This window comes from Diadema antillarum, unplaced genomic scaffold (genome assembly GCF_040938485.1).
Source record: "Diadema antillarum isolate AM-2024a unplaced genomic scaffold, OU_Dant_1.0 seq00000927_RagTag, whole genome shotgun sequence".
NCBI lineage: Eukaryota > Metazoa > Echinodermata > Echinoidea > Diadematoida > Diadematidae > Diadema > Diadema antillarum.
Genome location: NW_027271778.1, coordinates 1018711 through 1034919, shown reverse-complemented (window position 1 = coordinate 1034919; position 16209 = coordinate 1018711).

Genomic DNA, 16209 nt, shown 5'->3' with positions numbered 1-16209 from the left:
GATAACACATCTGAAATAACTCAAGAGGAATAAAGGGTAAATGACAATTATAACCAAGCAAGCAAGCAAGCAAACAAACAAACAAATCACGAATAGCAAACGTCTGATCGCTCTCCGTTGTATAGAGCGTATGACTGTGGTGATGAGGGCGTCCTGGATAATTTTGTACCAGCACCGCATTGCTCTATTCACAGACTGCCAATGTCAGACTCTGAGAACATTATTACATTAGGTTGTCATAAAATGCATTTATCTCTGCAATTTGAATGAATGATGGCCATCTTAAAGTATGTTTTCGTTCTGATTTAGTGTCCACACCCATTTAGATCATTGAGCCACGTGTCTGTCAAATTCTTCACGTTGGAAAAAAAAATTCTGATAAATAAATCATGCACCGATTTTTTTTTTCAATGGATAGATACACGTCTCGTATTACCGCACACATAATCACAAAATAGGTTAAAGGGACTGTACAGTGCTGGTTGAGGTGGGGATTCATGTTTTGAACATTCCTAAGTGAGATAATGAAAAGCCTCTTATGAAATATGAAAGAGCAAGAAGGTTTCAACGTTTATTTGATGAAAATTGGTTTTCAAATGGCTGAGATATCCCAAAAGGTGCTAATAATGAAAGGCGACATGCCCCAACTTTACTAGTATCTCTTTGTTTCACCTTGTTTTTGGTAATCTAAGCCATTTCAAAACCGATTTTCATCGAATAAACTTTTGACACCCTTTAGAACCGCATGCTCTTTGACATCTCATAGAGTGGTTTCTGAATATCTCACAAAACGTTAAAAGCTAAATCTTCACCTCGACCAGAACTGTACACACCCTTTAATGACTTACACATCGTTTCTTTTGTCAGTTTGTTTGTCTCTTTACTTTGAAAAGGAATCATTTGCCACTTATATACAGATATTGATTATCATCTCTACTAAGTGTTCACTTGAAAATATTGTTTATGCATATTGATCTGATGACACGTGAACGTGTTCACTTGAGAAAAAGTTTGGAAACAAATACAAATTCAGGAAAAGCAATTTCTTGGATTCTATTTTCTAGCAAAGTTTATGCTGGGAACGTATAAGTCAATACATCTCAGATTACAGCATTGTACATAATTTTCGACAGGTTTGAGTGGATCGGTGAAAATTCGATACGCGAGTTAACGGTGTGGTTTTAGGTTACTTTATAGGCAAAGCCATCGATTCACATTAAATATACTCCTGTGTTATCAATATTATACTGTTTTGAAATTTGCTTTGTGAAATGAGTCCAAAGACTGCTATCAAAACTGAATTCAACATCAAATACAGGTAGAATTCATTTTTGTTTGTTTGTTTGTTTTTTGTTTGTATTTTACTAAAAAACGATGCACTTTAAAATGAGGAGAGGGAATGGTTCTCTTACGTCTTTCGCTTGAGCTTCCTGAAGTAATTTCCTTCCTCTTTTTTTTTTTTTTTTGGGGGGGGGGGGTGGGGGTCCTCAATCTCTGAGAAGAATCAAATTTTCAACTCACAATGCTGCTCCTTCTCCTCTAACCTCCATAAATGTTGAAACAGACGACAATAGTACAACCCACGCTATATAATGCTGAGACTGCAGTGATTAGGATGCATCTTTGCTGAAGGGACCCGGGTTCGAATCCATCGGGTGCTGGCGTCTGGCGTCTTTCTCTTGCTGCGGCTGCCGTTACACCAACTTACCACTTCACAGCTTTCCCCCATCCTTATATAGCTCTCGTACAGTGACGACAGGGGCACGGCAGATACACGAAAGAAGCATGAAGACGACAACAACTTTTAAGCGAAGCTTGTATGGACATTGGATTGGATGGTGATGGATAATGACTCAATGAACGCGAAAAGTGTTCGTGAACCATTCATAGGAAACAAAAATTCCGTACACATTTATCATCCTCTACTTATTAATTGATACATCTTCCGGTAGAGCCACACGTGTCTCATACGTCTATTCTTTCACAATACATTTTTAATACCATTATACAACCTACCTCATAACGCAGATTTTAATTGCTGGATTGCTCATGTTACTTTTTTTTTTACTTTTTCTCCCCCCCCCCCCCCCCCAAAAAAAAAAGCTTTGCGTGATTATCGATTGATGAATGGGCGATTAGCATCCCACGACACACAAGGTCATTCCAAATCTCAGACCTGGAATCTTTTGGAGTCGATTATTCCAGTTACGTCTCATTTGATTGCATCCTTTGCCTCGGTCAGTTCGTAAATATACTCTCACTGTCATTAATTAAACGCTCGACACGAGTCGCTGCAAATGACCAGCAAGGGAGAAATTCTCCCTTTTGCCGCCCAAGCCAAGGACTGTGAGCACGATTGTAAAGTCGTGCTGAAGCTAGCAACAACGAGGTTTATGATTTAAGCAAATATTGATATATATAGACGCCACATTTTACATAAATCCCTGAAAGCATGGGTAGATTCAATAGGCCCAGGCAGTCTTATGACTCTAACGGACAAATTGCTAAAACGCTCTTCTGCTACATGAGTTACTGGTCTTTGGCCGGTATAGATATTTTTGGTGGTCGCAATACGTCAGTTAGTTTAATCACACAGTGCGATTTATTACCGTTCACTGAACAGTAATAATGGACATCTGAATTGTTTAGATTTGTCCATAAATTCACGTTACGGTTCTGTCGTTACTGACAAGCAATGGTGATTGCAAAATAAGCTTTATCATTTATTCTCAGCATCACTGATGCCTCAATCTGGTGCATATACAATGTAATAAATCTATCGCGCTTCTTGATTTATTAACTTCGATCGATCTATGAGAGATATAGTACATCGATAAGCCCACCCAAGGCCAGGTTCAGTATTGTAGGTCATCAGTAATGTGCAAACAGTCTGCATAAATCTTCAATCTCGAAACCGGGTCAAGATTCTAATTTTCGGAAATCATGATCTATCATCACCGAACCTATTTCGGGAAAATGGGCAGCAATCGACACCAGTCCATGCGTTTGTAGTGTTCTTGTTCGTACTTCAGTGTGTCTTACCTCACATTGTGTCTGTCCTGTAACATGATTGTTTGTCATGAGTTTTGGTGACCACACATTTCTTTAGTTTTTTTATGTATATACATTGTATATTGTAACTGGTGGGACCCACAATCTGACAAGTTTCGCTTTTTAGTGGGTCCCCCGTCTCAATCCTCCGATTCGTTTATCCACTTAATGCCTGTATCTGCAATCCCAATGAAAAGCATAATGGATACTCCCTTTTTTATTCATTACATTGATAATTTTTGATATACTTTCATGTACATTGTGGGTATAATGTCATGTTATTGATATGTTGAAATGGAGGAAAATAAAAATAGACTTGAACTTGAACTTTGCCAAAGTTTAATCCAAAGGGACTAAAAAATAAATCATTCGAATTTATACGTAAATTTCGAATTACACAGTATAATTAACACATGTTTGTGTACTAGTCTGTCCTTCGACTTAACAGATTTTATTTCTGTTACTTTTTTTCAGTGCGGCGAGGTTGACTGTAAAACAGGGACTACTGTCTCTTTGAGGGAAAATACCTACATAACACTGGAAACCTGATCAATACGTTTCTCAGCAAAGAGAGATGCACATGGTGTGATTTTTTTTTTCGTATCTAACTGTCTTAGCATAGATTCGAGAAAAAAAAATAGCGCGTATCATTAAATGTTAATGATTATTATTAGAAAAGCATTCAGCAGCTTGACTAATGACGATGGGGCCTATAATAGGCCTACCTCCATTGTGCTTTCTTTGAGTCCACGTCAATGGCTCATTAAATAATTTCCATTACCACATTTTATTTAAAGCGCCTACCAAATATTGTTTCGACTATTGAAAAATCGCATTTATAGGCACGCGCCACCACTCGGCTAACATACGACAATAATTGAACAGACCGAAGAGACGTCACCGTTCATTTCTTGCTCTCTCTCCCTCTCTTCCCTATTCTCTGACTCTCATTGTTCATTACCGGGCAGGTATAGATACGAGCGGCGTTCCCATGCACTTCCGTCATCGTATCAAATTTCCGCTCTTGTTCGTTATTCTTTTCCTTTGGTTCTGCTCTGTGTACCGGAGAAGGAGCACACCACAGCTTGACTTTGGTGCCAAATTCGCTCACTGTTTAATCACTTTCTTCCCTGGCGGTATTTCCATGTTTTTCACCCTTGCGATTTTACGTTCAGAGACTTTTCAATGATGCAGGCCATAATTATGTTTAATACCGATTCTATCGATATTTTGGCTTAACATGTGGACTTGATGTTGTATATGAGATTGGGAATTCGAGGCCTCATATTATTTTCTGCATTCCTTCTCACATTGTGTTGGCTAAGTGATTCGGGAAGAGATATGGACCGCTGCACCACGTGAATTATCTTATGATGCTCTGATCTATAAATGACGCAGTGTATAGAGACAAAACTTTTCAAAGCTTCTCATAATGAAAACTGTGCGTTTGAATTCAATTAAAAGCTGAAAGTCTTGTTGGACTCTAAAGTCGTCGGAATATGTGCAAATGTATCAGAAGTTAACCGAATCACCCATCCACGGTATGGCATAACTTTAGCCTATGAAGTGAGCCGTTTCCTGAATATCCAGTGCGGTGTTCGGTTCGAACGTCTTTTTTCTCTCAATATTTCAGTCATTTTGGGCTGAGCATACATCTGGTACTCCCTTTTGGCAGAAATGTTAACGCATGAACTCTTCCAAAGCAGAAAGGAGTTGATCTTCAAAGGCGTGCTAATTTTGTAAGACAGATTTTGGCTGAGCTGCCAGCTCTTCCAACAGAGAGCATCTTCCAGAAAAAAAGGACAACATTATTTCGAGCGCGTGACAGCGGAAGATAGCGGGGACAGCGTTTTGGTAATTTTGGAAGTGGATTCTTGGAAAGTCGCCTCTCAGTTGTCGACAGACACGATGTCGCCTTCGAGAGCCACGAGTCTGTCTTCGAAGCTCCTTCTTGGTGTCGTGGCTCTCATTGCTCCGAATGTCTGCGGGGGAACAAGTGAGTATGGTTGGGATTTTAAAGATGTCTCTCCGTTGGGCGGGATCGAGCGCCATGCTTCTAACATTGTGTCATCCGTTGCAGTCGAATCGATAGAAAAGGCCAGCACTGATGAGTGAACGTCTCAAAATGATTTTATCAGTCGTATCACACCCCACACGCCATGCATTTCTCTCCTTTCCTAGCATTATTGTCACCATTAAAAATTGGTGTAAAACATGATTATGCCACTATATTCTTGCAGCTTCATTATTGGCGTGTCACAGCAGTTACCTAAAAACAAGCTCAATAGTTCTTATATTATTGTAAAAAGTATAAGGAGTCAATCACTTGCTAACAGCTGTTGAATTCTATGATTATTATTGATGTTTTGTGTCACTCGCCAGGTGTGTATTAGCATACCCCCCCCCCCCCCCCCCCACACACACACACATTATAGTAATGTAAGATTCCGGCTTTTTGCAGGCACGTGCATGAATGGAATGATACAATGTATACAACACTCGTCTCAATATTACATGTCATGGCATAAGGTCAGTTAAATATGAATTAGTATCAGACGTTTATGGTAGCAACGAATATTATCGTAATTCAAGCATTTCAAAAGAGATGGAATGACGATTCTACGCTTCAGATGAACTTATACTACAGCACAAAAACCAAGACAAACAAAACGAAACAGAGGAGGCTATGAGTCAACTCAAATTAAAAAAAGATGGTGAAGAACTGATGGATGAGTCTGCAAACTAGAATCCAGGTGATATAACTTTGTGTAAACCTTAAGTAAAGCAAACAGACCTCTTCATTCCTTTTTCCCTTTCTTCTATCTTCTATCATTGTATCGTATTTATTGTGTAGCTGATACGTTTTGTTACACTCTGTAAAATCAGTGAAGACAAAACCACTTTGTACAAAAACTTACATGTATATTATGTATGTATATGTACATGTCTTCGCATGTACAACGATCATGCAGGAACCAATAAATAGAATAGAATAGAATAGAATAGAATAAAATAAAATAAAATAAAATAAAATAAAACAAAATAAAATAAAATAAAATAAAATAAAATAAAATAAAATAAAATAAAATAAAATAAAATAATATAAAATAATATAAAATAAAATAAGATAAAATAAGATAAAATAAAATAAAATAAATGAAATGAAATGAAATAAAATAAGATAAGATAAGATGAAATGAAATAAAATAACTCCTGAAAGTTGTTCAGACACATGTTTCAGATTTCGTTTCCGATTGCTGATCATTTCAAAGGGGATAATGTGAGGAGTTGTTGACGTTCTATGATACGCCATATCCAAGCTGACGAACTTATGAAGTGAAATCAGACGAATAGAATGATAAATGCACTTGTAGATAGTGTCGGATATTATGAGAGAAATTCATTGGCTTTCAAATTTGCATTGTATGTTTTTACTGAATAGCGATGATTTCACAAAGACACTGGCAGATTAGAAGAGACGATGACGTCACCAACTCACAACTCTACCATTGGTTTTACACGCAGATTAACAAATGATAAACAAAACTATGTTTATGCTGGATTACTACAAGATAAGCATGATATGCTCCCAAAGATACAACTTGTTCTTATTGATTTCATGTTAATAATGATAAGATAAGACATTTATAGATTATGTACAAGTCGATGACAAACAATGAAAGACTTGTGATGTGATGAAAATGCTCGCCTCTGTCGATTTGAATGATAACGCGAATGATTTATGAAAATTAATGAAATATGGAAAATTTTATCCCTTTTCAAATTCTAAGTGCGTTTTCGCAGAGCTTTCTACCATTATATTCGACGCATTACTGTCTCTATTTCAATACTCACGCTGGAACATGACGCGAAAGGGTAATTTACGAGAGACGGTGCACTTCCTACCTTACAGCTTGGTGCATCTGGTATAGCAGACGACTCTGGTTCAACGCCTGGCTATATCATATGCCTTGAGCAAAACATTTTTGTCTTCAGTGTTTCTTTTCAACACGGGGGTGTAAAATTGGTGCTTGCATCCACAAAAGAGTTTGACGTGTGTCCTTTGTTGGCGCCTTCTGCACACAGGATGGAATGCACCTGTCCTCATATTCTTAAAGGGCCTTAACATAAACAATCACACTTAATACAGTATAGAATGATTATTCAATGAAATGAAGACATCATATCAGATTGCTCATCTGCCTTAGAGGCACTGAATCCCAACTACCCCATCACAAACCTTTTCTCCTTTACACTAGACCGCTAAAAGCGTTAGACCTACATGCATGTTTATACAATGGTTTCTCCATTACGTCATCATACGTATACAGGGCACTCAGGTTGACACTGATGGTATCGTCTCGGTTGTGGTCCCTTAGAAATAATTTCTTTCCTTTTGATTATGTATCTATTTGTCCACTTATTCATCCATTCATGCATTTAGCCATTTATCAATTTCACTCCATCTAGTCACATATACCTGTCCATCTGGTTGGTCGCATGAGTCAATTGACTCCGAACGCTGTTTACAAGCTACTGTCAAGCAGGTTGCCATCATGAAGTGGACCGTGGCTCGCAATACATGCCAGGCTATCGGTGGGGGCCGCCTACCTCTTCGTTCCATCTTCACTTCAGGAAGAGTGGTTGATGCGGACTTTGTTTTACATCGACTTGCTGGACCAGGGAGACAAACTTTAAGGCCTGGATCGGATGTTCCGACACAGACAGCAGTACCACATTTAGGTGCTACAGCGAGAACGAGAACTTGGCCTACCAGAGTAAGTCTCTCTCCCTCATGATTCTCTCTCCAGCCATTTTCTTCAGACCGAATTTTACCTGCAGTATACTCATTGAGATCCAATAAGCCAGTTCATCAAATCATCTTACTTGCACATTGATACGAAGTATCCAAATTGGTACGAAGTATCCTTCTATTCTTTCCTTTTTCTCACTTGTGTGAGGCATTTCACTCATCTTTAGTGTGACATAATGCGAATATAAGCTTGCACGACGTAACAAACAATTTTTTTTTTTTATATATAGAATTGCGTTCAAACAAAGAATTTAACTTGAATAGACCAGGTGACAAGAATAGTTTTGACAACCAACCGTCGGAGAAGCATCCATTTCAATGTTTTGCATTGAATGCATTAACAAACTTTTTTTTTTCGTAATTGCCAAGTATACCAGGCTTACTGTGAGTTAGATATGCTGGCAAGCACGATTTATAAAGAATTTTATGAATAAAATATGATATAATATCTGTCGTATAATATTTATAATACGACAGATGCTTATCTCAGTGAATCTAAAAACTAGCAACCATGTTGGTAAAACAATGAATATTTTCTGCTCATGGTCGAGGTGGAACTACGAACTGGCTTATTGACACAACAGGAAGGATTCAAGTACTTATCAACGATTGAAGTTCTCCACCCTCAAGCTTTCCGACTCCAAGGCGATACATCCTAATGTGAATAAATAGATCTCGAACTTCAGTTGTCTGTGCCTAACTAGGGAATGGCAAGAGTTGTAGTTGTTGCTTTATTCTAACACACAAAAAAAATGCAGACGGCTAACTGTTCTCTCTCCAAAGTCTGGTCAACTTCTTGGCTTCGAAAAACGTTACATGCGAAGTCCGTTTAGGTTTCCCGTATCTGCAAACATGCTTTACACGGATTATTCACAAAATATCCATAATCCCAGTCTTTTCTGAAGGAAAAATGATTGTTATGTTAAAAAAAATGTCGAATTTCCTTCTTGTAGCTATAAAATCACAAAGATAAAATTTCGACGTTTTCTTTCCTACAACTTCCAACCTTCTGTCAATCCTTCTTTACAAAGACTGGGCCAGCGGGAATCCCGACCCGACCAAGTCCCGCGCACAAACTGAACCCAGCGTCCATGAGTGTCGAGTCACCGGTCGAGAGCTGGCGACAGGAGAAGCCATCAGCCTCCAGGGTTGCTATCTGCGAGAGTAAGTGGGATGATGCCGGAAGGCATTTTGGGACAAAAACTAATATAATATGATTTATATCGAAGCTCTTCCTCTCCCTCTCTCTTTCACTGAATGTACACAATGATAATGATGATAATAAAATGATAATGATAATGATAATGATGATAATGATGATACGTGTAACAGCAATAATAATAGGGCCTAATAATAATAGTGATAACAATGATGAAACTAATAACTACATATGATATTAAGCAAGAGAGTGAGAGATAGAGAAAGCTTTTAAGCTGATTAAATTTTGTACATGATAGAATTTTTTATAGCATGTTGAAATCGTGGGTGATTTTGTTTTATCTTTAATTCTTTTTTTTAGTATTTACATCAATTTAAAACGGAAACTTAGCTCTCCATCGTTACTTTTTTAACTGTGAGCGTGTGATTTTATATAAACGGAAAAAAAGACAGAATATATGTACGATTGAACTAACTTCGAGTCATCCATTGCAGTTGCTCATGCAAGCAACACAACAAAGAAAAAGTAAAGAAAAGGGACAAAAGGCAGAAAGAAACAGCAGAAAAACACACCTTTATTAGATGAAATCGACTGATTGGTACCTACACGTGTGATGTTGACCCGGGTTGAGACGAAAACGCTTTTCTTCCTTGCGTGGACAGTTTGTTTTTTCTGTTGGTTCCTGGACAGGGAAGCAGTTCCTGATAAGGTATTGTTTGCAGAAAGTTCACATGAATTTGAATCATTAATACTTAAATCCACACATTCTTCTACAAAGTGCCCGGCAAGTGGACATGTGGGTAGGTCTTTCGCCCAGACCTACGTCACAAACACACCTGCTGATCTGTGGCAACCTGGGTCCTCCCTTCCTGGCGCTGAGCTCCGTCAAGAACCCCATTTCGTGCGGGGCGGCGTTGCAGCAAGGAGACGGGGTGTTTCTCGTTCAACTTCATCGAAGGGGGCCAATGCCAGCTGATGGGAGCAGTTTACCACCTTCATGTATTCGCAGCCAGGATGTCGATATTACGTGGCAGCAGGGTAAATTAAACAGGTTGTGATCTGGATTATATAACGCAGAATGAAAAAAAAAAACTTGAAAAACGAACATCTGATTTTGTGTAATACAGCATCGCGGACGACTAGAGGAAACCTTCTGTTGGAGAAACCAAAGAGGAAACGATACTTGAGTACTGTATCCGTGCTTTAGACAGTGAGATGGATCATTAAGGTCTGACATGGTTACAATTTCTAACTTTCTGGATTTGTGACGGCGTGATTTCTTATGCATGAATTCACAACATTATTCTGCATTTCCAGAAAGAATATCGTTTTCAAGAAAAAAAAACTTTCTGGATGTATCTAAGTCAACGAAAGTTGCAAGACTTCATAAATTACAAACGCTTTAAAGGTATATAGGAATTATCACGTCTGGAATCTCGATAAAGTGTGTAAAAAAAAAGAATTACTGTCAACAAGAGATACAAAGTCATCATCATTGTCAATCTCATCAGTATGATCGACAAAATCTTAATTTTGAATTCACTTTTGTTTTCATCAAATTGGCGTTCTCAACTCAGGTACTGGTATTCAAATTACTACAGATCTTGTACAGTAAGTTGTACCTCAAATGTCATATTCTGTAAGAGTACTTATCACTATTTTGTGTTTGCAAATATGTAAATAATTAGCGGACAGACACAGGGTAATGTACAATTCTCTGCTTTCTGGAATATTGTCATGTTACAACGTGAAGTTGTTCTTGTTTAACTGAGAAGTTTGTTTTGCTGATGTAATGGCATGGATAGAATCTTAATGTTGTCATAAAGCATGTAACAGTTTTGAATCGCCCTACAAAGGATTATGATGCCAACTGTACCTATCAGTATAAAAATTATACTCTTTTCCATGTTCAAGCATGTATAGTAGATATAATTATTGAACATTAAATGTCAAACATCTTCAGAGATTGGGTACGTTTTGTCATTGTTCGCGTTCGTATGTATGTATGTGTGTGTGAGTGTGTGTGTTGTGATTCAGCAATAATCGCTAAAATCACAAACTTTTTTTGTTTTGATCTTTTCATAACTAGCAAAATGGGACATAGACTGGAAGGGAACATGATAATACATGTATGTTACAATTACCTTATATTATATGTTAGAGGGCTAGTAAAAAAAAGGGATTTCTATATACGTGTATATGTGTGTGTATGTGTGTGCGTGTGTGTGTGCGTGTGTGTGTGATATGGCCAAGCAAAATACTGCATCCGAATGACGTCTTTTCCTAAATATCGCTTCACGAAATATGCTATTGAAGAGATGGCTTACTCAATCTTCATGGTATTATTATCGTGCTGTGCAACATCGCTATGAGATAGAAGATATCTAAGTTGAACCTCAGTAAACAAGTTCTGTCTAGATACATATGCATATACAGTATCTTCAAAACTTTCAACGAAATAAAAACGGACTAACGGAGTAGATTGTCTATCATTGTTTTTCTTCAATGGCAATCATGTTTTGCGTTGGTGCCTTCCACCTTATAGTAACTAGGAAAGCGTAAGTGATAGAACACCCACAAATAACATGAGAAAATAATGGTCCCATCAAGTACATGAGCAAAATTTTGCCACATAAAACCTTTCAGTACCACAACTTAAGGGGGTGGTGCAGTTTCGGGTGAGTATGGGGCTTCAGGTTTTCAATTTTTTTAATGATAATTTTTTGAGATAACGGGAAATCTTGATAAATCATGAAAGAGCATATAATTCTCAGAGGAATTCAAAGTTTATTTGATGAAAATCGGTTTTGAAATGGCCACGATATCCAAAACAAAGCAATCCTAAAAAAAGGTGGGACCCACTTTTTATTACGATGGCTTGGATATCTCGGCCATTTCAAAACCGATTTTCATCAAATAAACTTTGAATTTCTCTTAGAATTGTATGCTCCTAAACATTTCATGGAATGGTTTCTAAGTATCTTGATTTAAAGACTTTTAATCCTCACCTCAACCAATACTGAGCCATCCCTTTAAATATGCCGATGACATTTGAGATATCAAAACTACCACTGGTAACGGAAGAGTTAAGGAGGTCAGAAGAGCCCCCCTCCCCCGCACAGTGTCGTAGCCATGCCTTGGAGCCATCTTACGGACGATTAAGAGTTTTATTGCCCGGCTGGTCTTGCCGGCCCCGTATATTTCGGGCAATCACCATAATTGAACACTTGGCCCCGTTTTCTTGCATTGCCTTTCTTTTATCTCGGTCAAATCGATAAATTGACCGGAGAGATTTAATTATATCCATCCTACTAGACGATGTACTGGTAAGTCACTCAGAAAGGAAAAAAGGAACACGACGTGCGTGACTTTGTTTACGAGCTGCGATTCATAATTATCTGGGATCAGAGGTACAAGAGAGGCTTACCGCTTATAGTTTTCCATTAATCATTTTCTTTTCGGTTTTAAGTCAGCGAAAGCTGCAGATTTTAGATGATCTGAAATTTCTTTCGTGAACAAATGCTTTGTCTTTTTGTGTTCTTATTCTTGTTGTGAAGTTATGCATTCTGTAAAAAACAACAACAACAGAGTATATCGTATGTTGTAATGCTTTCATAATGTTTGAATAATTATATAACGGTACAATTCGGTTTCTAAAGTCATATCAAATTCAGATAACGTCAGGATAGCAGTCACTTCTGCAGTTATCATCGTTAAAAAAGGGGAAAAAAAGATTTATCATTTTCCCATAATTTATCAAATTAAATGTCCCGATGGGGTTGAATGTAATGAACACAAAGCGAGGTTAAGTCTTACAGCGTGGAATGGCATTTATTGTGGACTTACTAATACATCATCTGTATTATGATTGTCATAAACAAAATACGTCATAAGATCGTCTCCGTGCTTATACGATAAGATTTGATTCTGTCGTATAGGCCTACTGATAGACTTGGTTTTACTAATAACTGATTGTTCCGCTCGATAGATAGAAGAACAGTCACAAAATAAACACAAACTACAACCTCATGAACATTTTAAGTAAAGATACGGGCATTAAATAATAAACTAAATCAGCGTGATGTTTTCGTTTGCATGCTTACGTGAGTGAGATAGGGAGAGGGAGAGAGAGAGGGAGAGAAAGAAGATGAAGAGTCACAAGGTGACCATAGTCTCAAATTGTGCAGAGTTTAGTGAGGTAAGGGCCGCAGAACATTTTTGTTGTTATACAAATTCATGAAATTCTTCCGCCGAGATGTTTTCAGTGCAACTCATTGACAAATTGCCCTACATTGACGTGAATAAGCACTGAATTGATCGATGTTTAGTAGCAGCCATGATAAAAAAACAAAAACAAAAATCATGGGCGTATACGTACTCGAGCAGGATTCGAACGTACGACCTCATGATTTACGTCGATGTAGGGCAATTTGTCAATGAGTTGCAATTTTTGTTGCTGTTGCTGCTGTTATGGGGGGGGGGGGTAAAGGATCATATCAACTGCTTGAAAATACCAATGTTTTCAAAAGATAACTTTCATGAAAAAGAAGCTTTGACTTTGAAAACAAAATGAAATGAGAATTACAGTACTGAGAATAACATTGGATTACGCTGATTTCTTTTTTTTTCCAGTCTTATTCATATTCTTTTCTCTTTTTTTAGTTATAGGTTTTACTCCTTGATCTTTTTTTTTTGTCCCTTTCATAGACTTTGAGTTTCTCAGCACCTGAGATTTTTAAAATAAAAGAGGTTAATCAAACATGACATTAAAATCTTAAGGTTTGGATGTTAAGAACCTGATAGGGAGAGCGTCTTACTCCATGTCTTTAAAATGCTGAGATATGTGTTTCCCCCGTTGAGAAAGGCATTGCCAAACTGATTCCAATGGATCCGTATCACGGATGTGAAAGAGCGCCATCTAGAGTTAACATACGGCGAATTTGATGTGTGATTGTCATTGTTCTGCTGTCACTGCTTCAAACGGAATGTCATATCAGGGGGGCATATCATGAAGCAATTTGTCGGACAAAGTTGTCCGACAATTTTGCTCTCAGCCAATCAGATGCAAGGATTTTAGTAGCTTGTAACAGTTTGTCAGAAAAATATCCGACCAAAACGCTTCATGAAATGCCCCCCAGGATGTCACGTTCGGAATGTATCTTCTTAATGCCTTATTTCATAGTTGTTGGAGTTTTGAAAGTGTGCAGATCTTAGATTCATTGTAATGTTCTTTTCGCGCCTTGCATTACCTCGTCGCCCAGATCTTTGTTTATAACGTGATGTCAGCACGAAATAATCAGCTTTGAATGTTACAATTCATGAGGACATTATAACTTGAATGAGTACTCCACATTGTTGAACCATTACTATTCGTACGTTCACGGCCCGCGCGAAATGTGTCTTATCTACTTTCCATCCTAACAGCAGAGCCGAGACATGTACAAAATGTCCTTTATGGAATTCAGTCAGAGTCACGAACAATTCTCCACTCCAAGTAAATTCCTTCTATTCATTTGTATCTCACACAGCACCTTATCGCCTTGTAGACGTGGAGGAATGTATTAATTACAGTGATTTATTCCGCAAAACGTTACCCTAGTTCGCTGCTTGCTATACCACAAAAGACGAAATCGTTCCGTAAGAAGCATATTTGCCACTCTTTTACAAAATATTGTTTTACATTAGGATGAACAATGGTTATGTTCCAATATAGTTTGGCAGTACTGCGGTAATTCCAAGGCTTATGAATGTGACAAATAAACACAACATGAGAAACGAATTTTGCTGTTAGCTATGCCTGCACCCGAACTTTGTGTGTGTGTGTGTGTGTGTGTGTGTGTGTGTGTGTGTGTGTGTGTGTGTGTGTGTGTGTGTGTGTGTGTGTGTGTGTGTGTGTGTATTTAACGCTGTTATTGTTTGTGCAAGGGATATCTTCTAAGACTTTATTCAAAATGCTGATAAACATTAATCCTGGCTGACAACTTCTCCGTTGAATACGTTATGAATACTGAAGATAGCCTGACATTTACGAAAGAAACAACCACCTTATCATAATCATTATTAAACCCGATATTTCTTGTACTGCTGGGCTGAATTACTTACGGACAATCAATCATACCTTTCGTTGTTTTCAGAAGCTCGTCGATGCGAAATATAAATCGGAAACATTGCGATGCGCGGCTGTAAGCTAAATCACGCACGCCAGCAGGCATTTGGAAGAACGATATTCGGTTCCCCATGGTCGCCACACGTGCCCTGCTCTTCTTCTTCTCCTGCCTGTTGCCTTTCTTCTGTTCCTATTTGTGCTAATTTCTCCGCCATCCAAACTCATTACCTCTCGCCTTCCGTGATCACAAAACTCGGCACTGTGTTCCTTTGCTTCGCTTCCCGCCCAACAGTCACCACTCGTGTTCCCAATCAAGTGGTGCCCGGAACACAACCCTCCCTGCCCGCATCTTGCCCGCTTTTTCAATTTCCCCCGCCGCTCTTTCCGTGTCTCTTCCCATCTCAACTTTGCCCATCTCAAAGAACTCGAGTTGATGGTAAGAAATCTGGTAGAATATGGGGAGGGGCTAATGAAAACTCGCCTGTTGATTGCATGCACAACGAAGACAGAGGACCAAAAAAAAAAAAAATGAACGGGAAGAGTCGTATTTTCGTCACCTTCTTCTGTATTTGCCTCGCTTTCTATTTCTTCTCGTCAAACTAATTCAGAGTCATTAGTGGCAAGACTCGAGGTAAAGAAGTCGTGGCTGGGTCTGATAAACCCTTTCATTCTTCATTTACGTAAAGAATAGGACAGAACTGTTTTCACTCAAACAATACGCGCACCCGAGCCCTTTCTCTGATCTTGCCATTAACCTTTTTAGGTATGATTGCAAAGCAGTATTTTCTTTTCTATCATACAAGATTTCTGCTGTGATTCAGGGTCACATTATAATGTGCCTATTTCTTCTTAAATACCATTGTCATGTCTGCCGCTTCAAATTGACATAATAGATATTCAAAACCCAACGGCATTGGTCGCTGTAAGCTGTCGACTGTTTATTAGACAAGAACTGATTTGATTCGTTTTGCTATTTTGATAAAACCAGCAAAAAGAAAATAGAAACTATTTTCCAATTGGCGTAAAATGTATATCTTATGTAGTTTTCCAAGCTCTTGATGTATCGCCAACTACTCTGGC